We start from the raw sequence: 16,041 nt of genomic DNA, 5'->3' as shown, positions 1-16,041 counted from the left end.
TATCTGAGCCTTAGTTGACATACTTGTAAAGTATAAGTATTGATACCAACCTTTCAGAGTTAGAGAGAAATTTTACAGTGAGTGTCTGTTAAACATGGCAAGGAAGACTTCATTCAAGTCTATGTGATAAGAGAGAGAGAGGGACTATTGCAGTAGGGCAGAAAGATTAAACTCAACTTCAAATACAAGGGTGGATTCCTAGCCAGCAAGTAAGGTGAGGGCATGGATAAAAAACATTTAAGAGGAACTTAGATATCAAGGGTTGAGGAAGAGGAATTTGTCAAGGGTCAAGGGATTCTATAGAAACTAGTTTAGCAGTCTTCTAACCCAAAGTTGAGGCTTAGCGAACAGGAAGGTTCTAACTAAAAATGAACCTGCCTAAAGTTTAGTCAAGGTGGGACTCCTTGTCAAGAGTTATAATCAGTATTTAACAGACAAATACTGACCTCTTTTTAAAATCATTGTGTAGCCACTTTTTAAAATCAAGGTTATTTATGATTTCCTCTGTAGCAAGTTTGCAACACATTTTTTGTGCTTTTCTTTTTTATACTTCCTTCAGATTTTCACCTATAAAATCTGTTGCCTCAGAGAAGCTGCGACTGACTCAGAATGGGGAGGGTGGGTAGAGATGGCAGATGTCAAATTGGAAACAGGGTCCTACTTCCAGAAGGAAAGAAAGCCTCCCTGAGTGGAAACTTCTAAAAGCAGAAATGAAATCCAACCAAGTTAACACCAGGAGAGGGGAAAAGAGGCAGAAGGAGAAAGTACACAGGAAACCCCTCCTCTGGGTTCTAGCAGCTCAAGGAATCTCTTCCTGCTTCATTTCCTGTGTGCCTGAGAACACTTACATTTTTTTCCTAACTATGCTGGGAAATTTTTCAGTTTGATTTTTTTTTGTTTGTTTGCTACACACTCATGCCCTTAATTTTTTTTTTTTTTTGCCTATCTTCACGTATTAAAATAAATACATATAATTCCTCAATATGGACAAAATAGAGGTCCAAACTTGAACTTGAATCATATCCTTTCATCTTTACCCACTCATGCTATTTTGTAGCCATGGCTTTCAATTCAATCATAAATCTTGCATATCTCTCCATGCCAGCACATGTAGATAATCTTGCTATTTTTTTCAAGGCTAACATTTAGTAGACATTTTAATATGTAATTAATCTTTTATTGGACATTTAAGTTATTTTCAGATTATCAACATTACAAACAGTGCTGAAATGAGTATCTTTGTACAGTTGTGTGGGTTTTCTGTAGGAAGCATTCCAAAAGTTAGAATTCTTGTATCAATTCTTGGCTAAAGCCTCACATGACGTCTTAATCCTGGCTCCATGTATTGTCCAAAGTACAGTGCTGAGTTGTTCTTCAACTTACTCATAGGCCACCATGTCCCGCTTCCTTATCCAAGTACAGTGCTTACAACCCAAATTTAGGCTAGAAATCCCCTCTTCCATCGTCAGTTCTGTTACCTCTCTGGGAACATGGGAGGGCCACTTTTGGGTTGCATAGCTGTGTTTCCTTAGTACATTCTCCCTGATGGATTCTCCATCCATTGTTCCCTTTTATCCCTTGTGGCCTGGCTAGAAGCCCTGGTCTCCAACTGAGGTCATGATAGCACTTTGGCTCCTCCCAGTGCATTTGAAAATCTGGAATCCTTCCGCAAATGGAATCCGTTAGCTCTCCCATCTCATCCTGTTCTGGGCCATCTACTGCTCAGTAGAAAGCTACTGGATGCTTCTCCAAAACTCCCAACCAAAAGGCTTTTCAGGGCTTCCCTTACACTCCTCATCCATCTGCTAATTCATTATCCCTCTAATTCTACAGAATAGTCCTGTTTTACTAAACTATTTAGAAATTAAACTCTCAATAAGCTAAGAGGAAGGGAAGAGGAGGATGTATGGTAGAAAAGGCAGGAAGACTGGTGGAAGAACCAGGTCTCAGATCATTCTTCAAGTTCTGGATCCTCAAAGGGACATGTCATACAAGAGAAACTCCTAATCAATATGGGTTAGAACACTTCTCATCTCCATTTTAATTTTAATTTTAGTTTTTTTGGCTATTCTACTGCTATAAATGTAACCCCAAAAGGCAGCAATGGGCAGCATCTATGGCTCAAAGGAGTAGGGCACTAGCCCCATATGCCAGAGGTGGTGGGTTCTAACCCAGCCCCAGCCAAAAACTGCAAAAAAAAAAAAGAAAAAAAAGGCAGTGATTTTTCTGGGGGAAGATCATTTCCTTGATACCAACTGGTCTTTCACACAAGCCATTTTTTCAACATTTGCTGCCATAAAGCTATAATTAATCATGGACAAAAATTTCTATAATTCTGTGTGCTTTCATTACATATATGAAAGAAGCCAGCATGTTCTCTTTATAGCTTATTTATTACATATGTATTTATGTAGATACATTTATACATTCTTTTAATTCTATATATAATATGTAAGAGTAGTGTTATTTCATATTATATATTTTGTAATATATTTAACATTTACATAATTGCATATTATCTATATATAATGGATGTTTAAAGGTAATATATTCTATTATATATTCCATAATATTCTATGTTACATATAAAATATATATGTGTGTATAGATATATAAGTATTACATATTTCATGAATTTCTATTAATGCTTTTTTAACCCAAGCTGAAGCCTTTAGATTTTTCATGATTCACTTGTATTTTATGAGATTTCTTGTTTTTCCCAAACATAAAGAACTATGTGGAGCCTGTCTTTGTAATTTTATATTTCTAGCTAATATTCCAAACTAATACAATATTAATTCTCAGGTCTTGAAGTAAAATAGTTGTGTGGCCTCAAGGAAGTCACTTAACCTCTCTTTGCTTTTACTTCCTCTCATGTATGTTTAATGTAAAGATTAAATGAGATAAATCAAGAAAAGCCCCAGGGTTGGTGTCTGGCAAATTTCAAGGTATTTGACATGCTAATGGACCCTGACCCACCAAAGCAGAGACTTATCTCCTACATCTCCTTTGCTGACTTTCTGGGCAAGATGACTCAAAGCCCAGCTATTCTTACCTTGGATTTTAGCTGTTGGAGTCACCGCAGCCAGGGAGCACCAGTCTTGTGACTTATTTTTCTTTCGACATAGATATGAAGTCATTAGAACCGAGGAAAGGAAAACCCCCTTGCTATTACTTCCTGACAGAGAGAAACTTAGTGAAATACTTCGGTGAGAATTGTTCTTTCTCTTGCTGGGACCCTCTTGCTGCTCTCACTAGCTCTTGGCCCTGGGCCTGTTACAAGAGGAACATCCTCTGATCAAGAAGAGGGAAACTGAAGAAAAGAAGAACGATTATTCTCAAAATGTGCCATCTCCTGTCCTTCACCTTTGTGTAATCCTCTGTATTTTCAAATTACCTTTGTAATACAGATAAGTAAGATTGGAACACGTGAAAAAAAGCAAAAACAAGGGGAGCATACCCCCCATAAGGAGAGTAGGGAGAGGGTGGTTACTTTTGCAAAAACAATCATAGAGTAAAAGACATTGGGTAAGTTCAAACTCTAAGTTCTGGTTTGTTTTCTTGGGAGATAAATGAAGCAAGACACCTGACTTTCTCCAACCCAATCCTAGCCCTAAACCCAATCATGACTGGCGGAGGTTGTTTTATTAATAAATAATTTCCTCCATGTAAAAATATTTGCCAGTGGCTTGTTAGTATTGTTCCCTCTGCTTTCTCTGTATTTTTTCTGAATGGCCAGGGAGAAATTTAGGGTAGCTGAATTCAGAATACATATTTTGTCCATCTAGGCATCCTTTTATCTTTATGGCTCCATCTTTTTTCATTCATTAATTCATTAATCATTCATTCATTCACTCAGTCAATATTTATTGAATTTCAACCATGTGTCAGACAATGTTTGATGCCACTAATGTTCTGAGTATAATACAAATAAAATTAAAGATATCTAACATTTATTGATCCCTGTTGATGTGCTAGAAACTGTTTTAGGCGTTCCATGTATAATATTGTGTTAGAACTCTGAAACAGCTTTACTACATATATTTTAATCATCTCCTTTTTGGAGATCAGGAAGCAAACTCAAAGGGATTATATAACTTGCAAAAGGTTGCACTCTTGCAAGCAGAGGATCTTTGTTTCAAACCTAATAGTCTGGCACTAGAATGAAGACTTGGATATGGTAAGGTGAGTGAGGGCCAGGGCATAAAATTGAAGGAGGCATTTTTTTTCTCAGGGTGATGCAAGTCCTTACCCCACATTTACATGACCTAAGAATGTCACCTTAATGTGCATTATGTGACTTCCTTGCCTTGATTTATCTAGTTAGTGCCAGCCCTATCCAGAACCTTCATTTTTACAGCTTAACATTCCATATAAAACTATACCATGAAATAGAAAGATCATACTCTGCCTGAGCACATTACACCTGTAATCCTACTGTGTTTCCCTGAAAATAAGACACTGTCTTATTTTTATTTTTCCTCAAGAAGACACACTAGGGCTTATTTTTAGGGGATGTCTTATTTTTATTAAGTATAATACAACAATCTACATTTATTCAAATACAGTTAAGTCATCTTCTTCTGGAACCTGACAGGAGGAGCCCACCTTGTTGGTGGGGCTGGCACTAGTGACGCGTGAACTCCTTTCCCCGAGCTGTTTGCACGTGTGCAATAGGATGCCTGCAACCGTGGTTATCACCTGTGCACCTGCGCAAGTGTGAATGGCTAGGAAAAAGGATCCATGGCAGCAAAAAGGTATTCCACTCTTCCTTACTGCTCTGTGCTGAAATGCATGGCGTGGCTATGCAGCTATGCTGCATACCTACACCCATCACTAGGTCTTATTATTGGGGTAGGGCTTATATTTAACAAATGCATAGAAATTCTGCTAGGGCTTATTTTGGTAGGTCTTATTTTGGGGAAACATGGTAGCACTCTGGGAGGCTGAGGAGTAGGGAAGGTTCGCTGAGGGGAGGAGACCAATCTGAGCAAGAGCAAGATCCTGTCTTTACTAAAAATAGAATAACGAGCAGAGCATTGTGCCAGTTCCTATAGTTCCAGCTCCTCAGGAGGCTGAGGCTGGAGGATCTCTTGAACCTAGGAGTTTGAGGTTGCTGTGAGCTAGGCTAAAACCATCACACTCTAGTCTGGGCAACATAGTGAGACTCCAAAAAAAGAAAGGTCATACTCTGACCTGAGCTGGCATTACTGTCACATAAGCTGCATCCCAAAGAGTTGAAGATAATATGAAAATTGATAAAGTCATAACATAATTTCCATACATTGCCGTTAAAGACCTGTTTATAAATCATCTGGTATACCTGGCATACAATCCTTAACTCATCTGAAAGCCCTAGAGCAGGAATAAGAAGTAAGGGGATAACTTGGTAAAATTGCTCTACTTTAAAGAAGCTGAAGCTTAAAAAAACGAAATAATATTCACAATGCAACCGAACCAGAATTGGCAGAAACGAAACTAGATCACTAATTTTCTAATTCCTAGTTTCACTCAGTGTCTCTACTTATACAGTAGGGCTCAGTGAAAGAAGCAGAGCCACCAGGAAGGATATATACATATGTCGTGCAGGAATTCGATCATGTGCAATTGCAGGCACTGCCAAACACTCTTTGTAAAGCTCTTGTCCTCATGTCTGAGGTTAGAACTTCAGGTCCATGAGGCAGGCAGAAGAGATGAGAACAGGGATGCGGGGTGGGGACACAAGGACAGTCTGAAACCACAAGTATGAGTTGCAACCCAGCAATTGTGCTCTAGAACCCAAGTCCGCCCCCATTGCCTCCAGCCCCTTCTGCAGGAAGAGCTGGAGCCCTTTGTCATAGAGCTAGAGACACTGAAGGAGGATCCAGGGAAAGGTGGAGCAGTTGCCACCCTAGGATCCCAAGGAGCTGAGCAGGAGATAAGCAATAACATTCAGTAAGCTGCGGAAACACCTTCCCTCCGCTTCCAAGAGTAAAAAGCAAAATGACTGCTTGGTTTGCACCCTCCACATCACATGCAGAAATGTTTACTGACTCCCCTGACTGGAAACACACAGTGTAGAAATGTTGGGAAATACAGCTGGGCCTAGCCAAGTTGACACATTATAAAGGCCCTACAGTTTTCAACTCTCCTCCTTTGTCCAGCTCAGGCACTGTCATGTGAGCTTTTTGGCACTGCCTTTCAAGATGGAATGAAAATGCCTTTTCATTTTCAGAAAGTGTTGATGAATAAAATGCATTCTTCATTTCTGGAATGATGACAGATGATGTTCTAGCATAAGCAGCCTCCTCTAATAATAGCAGCAGCACCAACAAATTAAGTCCCTCTCCATCTTTGTGTCTTCTGAGAGGAAAAAAACTCCAAGAAAGTCTATCTTGGTCTAGACGCAGCAGCTCACATCTATAATCGTAGCACTCTGGGAGGCCGATGGGGGTGGATTGCTTGAGCTCAGGAGTTTGAGAGCAGCCTGAACAAGAGCAAGTTCCCATCTCTACTAAAAATAGAAAAATTAGCCAGGTATTGTGGCAGGTGCCTGTAGTCCCAGCTACTTGGGAGACTGAGGCAGGAGGATCACTTGAACCCAGGAGTTTGAGGTTGTTATGAACTAGGGGCAAGAGTGAGACTCTATCTCAGATAATAATAATAATAATAAAGAAAGAAAGAAAAGAAAAAGAAAGTCTATTTTAACAGCGGTTACCTCCCTCCTATCATTCCCAATTCCTGCTGAAAGTCCTGGTGGCCATCCTTACCCCTAGTCTCTATTCATGGTCTGAGAATTAGGGGAAATACTTCACAGCATGCCAGATTTCAGCAGCAATAAACAAGAATATTTATTAGCTTAGTCAGTGGGTCTAGGATGCTAAGGGACAGACATCAATTAAAAACATTTTTCCATGGAGGCCCACAAAAATATTTGCATGAGGCCTGCATACTTTAGCAGTGACCCTGCCTCTGAGACAAGCATTTTCATGACTGCCATTTTATAGATGAGAAATCTGAGGCTGAAGAAGTTAAGAAACCTTCACCAAAGGCCCCCTGGGCACTGAGATGTGAATTGAATTGTCTTTCACTCCAGAGCCAGGCTCTTCTCCATCACAGGACACTGTCCCTCCAGGGCTTGCTCCCTTCTCTGTCTTTCCACCTCTCCATGCTCCTGAGGGTGTTTGGGCTGGAGCCTGCAGATCCCCCACCCTGTCCAGAACCGAGGAGCTCAGTACCCACAGGAAGGGAGGGAAGAGGCAGGATGTTTCCCCACAATTAAAGGCAACTCGGAAAAGAGTCTCTCTGGGATTCGCAGCTTCTCCAGGAAGGGAGCAGCTGCAGGGTCAGTGGAGGCCAGAGAGGAGGTGCCAAAATGCCCCAGGTGCTGGAAACGTCCTGATGACCAGGTCTGAGATGGATGAGACTGAGTGGGGAGATTCGCGTTTTCTGGAGGCTGTCTGGGGTGCTGCCTTGACTCAAAGAACCAGGAAGGAGGCCGAGTGGAGTCTGGCTCCAGCCCAGCAACATCACACACTCATTCCGAAGCGCCTCTGGGGAACAGACAAGGAGCAGGACCGCAGGACCAAAGCTATCTCGTCACTAGTGGGCAGCTTTTGGCTGTGTGATTGCAAGTTTATGATGGGAATAGAAGAAAGACTCTGAAGTCCTTAATGGGTTCTAACCCTGGAGATTTATTCTGTGATTTCAGTTTATTATCCGTGCCTATGCAAAGTAGATTGTTTTATTAATCAATTTCACTAAATTGCCACAAGTCTCATGGATTCTTTTCATTGGCTTTTTAAAGTGAACTTATTGTTTTTCTTTATTTTCCTTTTTTTTTTTTTTTTGAGATAAAGTCTCACTCTATAGTGCCATGGCAGCAGCCTAACTCACAGAAACCTCAAACTCTTGGGCTGAAGTAATCCTCCTGCCTCACCCTTCCAAGTAGCTGGGACCACAGGGCCTGCCAGAATGTCCAGCTAATTTTTCTATTTTTAGTAGAAACAGGTCTCAGTCTTGCACAGGCTGGTCTCAAACTCCTGTGCTCAAGGGATCCTCCTATCTTGGCTTCCAAGAGTGCTAGAATTACAGGTATGAGCCTCTGGGTGGCTGAGCTTATTGTTTTTCAGTGAGTTCTAGCAATGACAGACATTCAGTAAACATGACAAGTTTTATACTTTTAATGTAACCAGCATTTTCCAGGTCACTCCAGACTGGAGACAAAATCAAGGTCATCACAAAAGAAACAGAAAAGAGAAAAAAAGGCCTGTTTCCCTGCTCCGCTTTGCACTCACAATAGTAGAATTGACCCCTGCCCTAGCCCCCACCCCAAATATCCCTGGAAGGTACCTTGAGGACCCAGGGGTCCTCCTCCCTGATCCACCCTCTCCTGTAAGCAGCCCTTGCCCTGCTCCATGGACCTTGGCCCAGCCACTCTGCTCCCCAGCAAACTGGGACAAAGGCTTTGTTATGTTTTAATCTTAAGTCTCAAGGCAGATCTCATACCATGTGAATATTTTGTGTGTATAAACGCTCACCAAGTGTCCCCTTAATTTTCACACTGAGCCATTTTCTTAAACTAAATTCACATTCTTCCACTTTAAATTCTTTCCCAAGAGACTCTCACTCATTCCCCCAAATGGCCTGCAGAAAGATACTACTCCGTACAGTGGTACCACTAGTAAAAACTGGTCCCTGGACACTCATATGTCATGGTGAAGTTAGGGGAACTTAATTTATCGTAGCTTAAGTTTTGAACTTCTCTTCCTTAGACACACACACAAATGCCCACATACACATGCACAACAAACATGTAAGTACAGGTGCATGCACAGACGTGTTCTACTTAAAATACTTCTACCTCTAGCAACTTTTTTTTTTTATTATTGAGGCAGAGTCTCACTTTTTTACCCTTGATAGAGTGCTGTGATATCATAGCTCACAGCAACCTCAAACTCATGGGCTCAAGTGATTCTCTTGTCTCAACCTCCCTAGTAGCTGGGATACAGGTGCCTGCCACAATGCCCAGCTATTTGTTTGTTTGTTTGTTTAGCAGACCCAGGCTGGGTTCAAACCCACCAGCCCCAGAGCATGTGGCAGGCACCCAAACCACTAAGCTATGGGCATCCAGCCCCTCTAGTAATTCTTAACATGGTTGACATCCACAGGTTCCCCACCAGTTCCAGCCTCCTGAGGAACAGTAGGAGGTATAGGGTCAAATCAGAGAGGGACAGTCATTCTGAGGAGCTTGAGCCCATTGCCACAACCCTCTGGATGCACCAGTAAGACATCTTCAGATCTTTGGGGGGCTGAGAGTAAGAAGTATATTGAGAGTAGCTAGAGAGAAGTAGATAAATGAAGATTGAAAACTGACCTGGGCTGAACTTGTGGTCTCTACTCTTTCAGAGTGGAGGAATGTAGCTGCTGTGATAAGTATCATAGATTTGGTAGTATAAAACAACAGAAGTGTTTTTTTCTCCCAGTGCCGGAGGTTTGCAGTCAGAAAGCAAGATGTGCCTGGTGCCCAAACCAGAGACACTGTTTCTGAAGGCTCCAAGGAAGAATCCGTTCTCAGCTCTTCTAGCTCCTCCTGATGTTCCTAGGCTTGCAGCTGCGCTACTCCAATCTCTGTCTCCACCTTCACACAATCTTCTTCCCTGTGTCTTCTCCTTTTCTGTTGCAAGGACATAGCTATTAGATTTAAGGCCATCCTAAATCTAGGAAGACTTCATCTTGAGATCATTAATTTAATGAAAAATAAAAGTAGTAGCTGCATTGAGAGTGAACTACACACTGAGTGGTGTACACATATTTGGTCTAATTCTCACAACAGTCCTACAAAGTTGGTATCATTAGTCCCATTTTACAGCTGGGAAAATTGAGATTCAGGACAGTTGTCCAAAGTTTCAGAGCTCGAAACAAACAGATTTGGCCGTGTTAACAGCATGCCTCTTGGCTGTTACGTCCTGGTTGCCAACTTCATTCATTCATTCTACAAATGCTTACTGAGTGCCTACTGTGTGCAGGAACTATTCTAGGTCCTGAAGATACAGCCAAGAACAAAACAAATAAAAATCCTTACTTATATGAAGTTATATTCTAATAGGAAGGATAGATAGTAAGTAGATAAATTAAAAGTTTATTACTTTTACTGGTGATGGTATTTTAAATAGTGATAATGCTTTTGAAAAATATATAAAGTGATATGTATACCTTGTTTGGATTTTCATTCAAACATTATCACCTGTAACAAGGCGTCTATGAACCAACTGGGAAATAAGAATATTGTATTACATGGTACCTTTGATGTTTTTAGATTTGATGATGGCACAGTGGCTGTACTTCCAAAAAAAAACCCAAAACCCAAAACAACCTATTTAAAGATGCAGACTGCAGTTTTATGAATAACTAAAAATGAAAAAATGTTGATAATTCTTGATGTTGCTTGGTAGATATGTGTGGAAGTGTCTTTATACTATTCTAATTTTGCATAGATTTGAAAGTTTCCCTTATATGAAGTTTTGTTGTTTTGTTTGTTTGTTTGTTTAAAGAAGGCCATGGATTGAGGGTAGGATATGCAAGGGGTATTGTGAGACCGAATAGATCAAGGAAGGCATCACTAAGAAAGTGACATTGCAGCAAAGGCTTATAGGAGTGAGGATGCAGATCTCTGGGGAAAGGATGTCCTGGGCAGAAGTAGAGCTAGTGTAAAGCGCTAAGATGGTAGTGAAGGAAGGACGGAATTTACTCCAAAGAAACTGGGGAAAACTGTAAATAAGAAAGGAAAGTATGATGAATGCTAGTTTCCCCCCAAGTTTATAAATCTCAGTGAAGTACCTTGCTGGTACAATGGCACACACCTGTAGTCCCAGCTACTCAGGAGGCTAAGGTGGGAAGGTTGCTTGAACCCAGGAGTTCAAAACAAGCTTGAGCAACATAGTGAGAACCTGTCTCAAATAATATAATAATAATAATATACCTTATTTTGTATATTATACATAGCAGATTTTTTTCCTTATTTTTCTTTTTAATTTTTATTTCTCTTTTTACTTTTTTGCTCATTTCTCTTTTTATTCTCATCCTTTTTCCTTTCTTTGTTCTTCACATTTTGCATTTTTCTTCTTTTTTTTACTCAATTGCATGTTTTTAAAATTTAGTTTGTTTTTAATCTGCTTTTGCAATGTTTGTTTTTGTCTGGTATTTTGTTTTGTTTCTGTTATAAAGATCAGTTCATCAGGTGAACTTGGGAAGGGATTTTTTTTTAGGTGATTTGGACCAAAGTTCTCACCAGCTTGTCCTGAATTGAAGCTGACCTTGGGACACCTGGACTCCAAACCCAGCAGTGAGTCCAACAGGCTACAGGGCCTCATAGCAACTCTGCCAACAAGAGACCCCAATGGCAACTAGGATCCTCAAGACCACCGTCAAGGGTAACGTGGCCAAGGTGAAGTTGGTCCAGCACATCCTGACTTGGAAAGCAGCAGCACTTGATGGGGCTCAACTAAACTCCCCTGGCCTCCTGACACCATCCTGCAAGGTAAGAATCATGAAGGGTTGGACCATCCCACCATAGTGAGGTATTAAATATTTGCTGTGATCGGTACTGAGGAAGCTTTCTGCTTCATTATGAAGTATGCTACCAGAGCAGAAGCATTTGAGCACCTAATGGCTCACAGCAGTAGGAAAGAAAAATAAGCCCAAAGAAATTCTACCAATAGTGTCTGCTGTATAAGCTGTCACCCAGAGTGTATTGTCCATGAGACATAATGGCAGAAAAAGTGCTCTTGGATGCTGACATGAACATCAGATTTTGGCTGGATACCTTCTATGGCAAACCTCTTATGCTGCCCTGGAAGTATGACCTGGTGGCCATGTGGAGTCTGCAGAGTCCTGTGACTTGTAAACTGGTAAATGGATCCTTTTGATGGACAGAACTTCAAGGAGCTGTGTGAGTAAGTGCTGAGTAGTGTGAGTTCATGTCCATGGAGAGTGAAACTTACTCAAGAAATTTCCTGGCAAGAGAGGGATTTAGAGGACATTGGGAAGGCTCCATGGATGGACGCGGGTCAGGAACATGCAGAGCTCAAGCAGTATGTGGAGGACTTCCTGGCTACAAGGACCCGGGGTAAGCTAAGTTCGAGGGATTGGTGGGTTAGACACAGAAAGAGATCCGGGCTCGCTGATGAGCCAGAAGTACAAAAAAATAAAGCAGTGGTCCCCTACCTGCTCCTGATTTCTTAAGAGACTGGAGGCAGAGGCTACTCCATCACTCCAACCCCCCACTTCAGCTGATCTTACCGACAGTGGCACCTTCCCTATCCCAAGTGACAGCACATGGACTGTGCCAACCCCAGGTAGCAGAGTTGCTCCAGCCTTCTTCTCCCCCCCTCTGCTGCTACTCTGCCTTGCTCAGAGGAGCAACACAGATCCCAAGGAGGGTTGGGAGACAGGGTGGAAAGCCAGTGGCACAGGCAATGCTCCTGCCAGCCCCTATCAAGCCTGTGGGAAAAGAAGGTTGCCTGGTCCCCTCCTGAACACAACCTCTGTGCCCACACAGATCAGAGCAGGAACTGCAACTTTGGGAGAGCACTAACCTTCGCCAGACATCCACCCAGAACAGCAAAGATAGCTGAACCACCCATGGTCTGGGGCCTCTGGGACTTTGGCTCCCCAACACGTCCCCAATCTCCCCGACCCACACCTGCTCTCGGAATCCAAGTCTGGGCCACACCCCAGCTAGGAAGTGCCATTGCCCAGCATAGACTCCCCTACAAGAACATCCACGCAAGCACAGAGGCTGTGTGGACACAGACTGGGCACCAGCAGCTGTGTGGGGACAGTGGAACTGGAGCCATGAGACAGACTGTTGGGCAGGGGACTTCAGGTAGGTGGTAAGATGGGCGACTCACTCCAGAGAGCCTATACACATGGTCAACTGGGACGCAGAGCCAGTATCTCCATGACCTTCTCCAGGTCATCTCCCCAGTCACCACTGCCTGGACCTGGAGGAGGGGCCATTGCCCCCAGTTGGGCCCAAAGTCCAACCCAGCACTTATTCAGACATTATCATCTGGTGGGGACTCTAAAGCAAGCAGGGCGGTAGGACAGCTCTTTATTCAGAAGGGAGGTGTCCAGGTGTGCTGAGGGAGGCTCTGGTCTGTGAAACTGGAGGCTACCGGAGGGGGCAGCTCATGTGTTTGGTTTGCCGGGCATATCTAGCTTTCTCTGCTTCGTCCTGCTTCGTCCTGCTTCGTCCTGCCTGGGCCTTTTGCTGCAGCTGCTATAAGAACAGCAACTAAAGGAGGTTACGGTGACATTTTATCAGATACTGTGATGCCTGATTTCATAGAGCTTGTAGTCTAATGGTATATTAATAAGAGTTAGACCCTGCACAATGATGAGAGGAGATGGGAGGTAAGGTCCAGATTGGGAAGGTAGAGGATCAGAGAAAAGTCGCTGCTCAGTCCTCCTGAAAGAGTCACGTGAGGGCAGTCGGAATTTGCAGGGAAATCTCTGGAGTGGGCATGTACAGCAGCAAGAACGAAAAGACAGCGGAGGCTGGTGAAGAAGCACATAGGGGCTGAGGCCTCCGTGTGGAAGGTGGGCTTGGGGCTGCTGTTGTTCAGCCGGCCCACAGAGAGAGAAATGAGCTGGAGGTAAACAGAGGTGGGGGGCAAAAGCAAGCGCAGAGGCCACCAGTAGATCCACATTCATCTCCCACCAGGTCAAGGCCACCAGCACTTCTGCATCTGTTTTCCACCGCACCTAACTACGGACCACAGAGGATGATGGCTGCTCTTTCACTTCCCCTCCCAAATCTTGCCCAGAAATCTCTTTTGGCTAACTCTAACACATGCCGTAAAGGAAATGCACTTCCAGCCTAGGCCAGGTGACGCAATACAAAACCAGCACAGACTGTCCTTTGCTAAATTGCTTCATTCTCATCTCTTTTAACTGTTTAACTTCTGGCAGCAAAATCTTGCTTCCCTAACAAAGTGCAACTAAGCCCCATGCAACCCTAAACATCCTCCCCCTCTCCCAGAAGAGGCTAAGAATAGGTCACTTTATCTGTCTTTGGGGAACGTGCATTTTCCAGCTGTCACGCTCCCCTTTTCACTTCTTGAGATATAAGCAGAAATATTATTAACACATTTTATGTTCACTAGTAGGAGAATGGGAGGAGAGAAAATATAGAAAAAGGTTTGCACATATATGTATATATACACACACCCATATATATTCATATCAAATCAAAGAATAAATACCCATAACTGGTACAGTCCTCATTTCTATGATAGGGCACAAGGTTGTAATTAGTAATTTCCTTCCTCCACTACCCATTCCATAGTCTTATTTGTCATCAGCAAACACTTGTTATGATTCCTTATCTGGTGGAGTGACCCAGACTTTCATTTCTAAAGAGCCAATGACATTAGGAGTCCTCCGTGTATCGAACTGTTTTAGTTTTAACATTGATTACAGGATATGGGAGTTCTAAGAGGCACCCCAGCAGACCTCCTGCAATCCATACATCCTCCTCTTCACCCTCATTGTGTGATAGCAACCCTGTTTCCCCTTCATAGCCAAGGTCAATCACCCAGACTTCTTTCCTTATTGGTTCTTTGGCTTAAGGAAGGAGCTCAAGGTGGCCAGGTGGCAGTTTCAGCTTCCAGGTTAATGGAACCACAAATCAATGTAGATCCGTCACTCTGGACATTTCTCCTTTCGAGAAAAATGAATATCCAGGTGAGCTATTCAAAGCTCTTTTCAATGGCAGAGCTTGCCATAACCTCTGTCCTTCAGAAACATCCTGAAATGGAGCAGGAACGCTGCACTGGCCTTATTTATTTATTTATTTATGTATTTTTGAGACAATCTCATTATGTCGCCTTGGTAGAGTACCAGGGTGTTGCAGCTCGCAGCAAGCAACTTCCAATTCCTGGGCTTAGGTGATTCTCTTGCCTCAACCTCCTGAGCAGCTGGGACTACAGGTGCCTGCCCCAACACCCAGCTGTTTTTTGTTGCAGTTTTGGCTGGGGCCGGGTTTGAACCTGCCACCCTCAGTATATGGGGCCGGTGCCCTACTCACTGAGCACAGGCACTGCCCTTCTTCTTTTTTTTTTTTTTTTGAGACAGAATCTTGCTCTGTTGCCCAGACTAGAATACAGTGGCATTATCATAGCTCACAGCAACCTCAAACTCCTAGGCTTACATGACTTACTAAGCCTCTTGAGTAGGTGGGTCTATAGGTCCCCTCCACAACACAATGCTTTCTTGTTTTAAGTAGAGACAGGATCTTACTCTTGCTAGGACTGGTCTGGAACTCCTGAGGGCAAGTGATCCTCCTGCCTCAGCCTTCCAGAGTGTTAGGATTGCAGGTGTGAGTCACCACACCAGGCTGCACTGGCCACTTTTGAGTGGTGCCAACATATCCTGCAGAACCATCTATAAACCAGCCCAAATAGTCTCTTCCTCAGTCACCTAGTCACACAAGAACTCTCCCCAAAGATACAGGTGAGAGAGAAGAGGCAATGTAGTAGGAGCAGGGGTCATGGAGATCTTGCTCATACAACTTATGCCTTCAGGGCCTACATGAGTCCAGTTCCATGTATACCACCTCCACTTGATGGAGTGCTGCTGTGCACACTTGACTTTATAATTTGATGGGTCACGTTTCATTCATGGGTAACTTGGGACTTGTGCCCGTGGGTGAGACTTTAGTCTCTATTAGGGCCCCAGAACAAGCCAGGCACTGTTATTTAAAAGGAGAATAGTTACCTACAGGGAATCACATAGATGTACTCCAAGATATTTACTAATACAAATAGACAATATAATATTTATTAAATGAATAGTTGCATACTACATGTCAGGGAATATGTCAATTTGCTCCAACAGCAAAAAGACACCTGGAATAGTTAGCTATGTCGGAGTGACATCTGATTAACTTGGTAATCCATTGCCATTCATCATGATCCATCTGCCCTTGGCATAGACATAATTGATCAGTCCTTCAAAGAGGAATACGTCAGAGTGAAGATGACACAACTTATGTCTGAC

At 42.8% G+C, this 16,041-nt stretch overlaps 1 protein-coding gene across 2 annotated transcripts in view; it reads left to right on the top strand.

Moving 5' to 3' along the window:
- The first annotated feature begins 11,368 nt into the window (after positions 1-11,368).
- LIPA (lipase A, lysosomal acid type) overlaps positions 11,369-16,041 on the top strand; it is a 58,504-nt gene continuing 53,831 nt past the window's right edge. Inside the window, exons 1-2 of one of the 2 annotated variants that reach the window (XM_023509489.1) lie at positions 11,369-12,106; positions 12,539-12,865. The gene's annotated coding sequence lies outside the window, so the exon portion shown is untranslated. Of the gene's footprint in view, positions 12,866-16,041 lie in introns of both variants that reach the window. The other variant, XM_023509487.1, reaches the window with a different exon arrangement.

Source organism: Otolemur garnettii, unplaced genomic scaffold (assembly GCF_000181295.1).
Source record: "Otolemur garnettii isolate 467f Iridium unplaced genomic scaffold, OtoGar3 scaffold00008, whole genome shotgun sequence".
Classification (NCBI taxonomy): domain Eukaryota; kingdom Metazoa; phylum Chordata; class Mammalia; order Primates; family Galagidae; genus Otolemur; species Otolemur garnettii.
The sequence above is the reverse complement of the archived record's forward strand: the minus strand, read 5'-3'. Positions and strand labels throughout refer to the sequence as shown.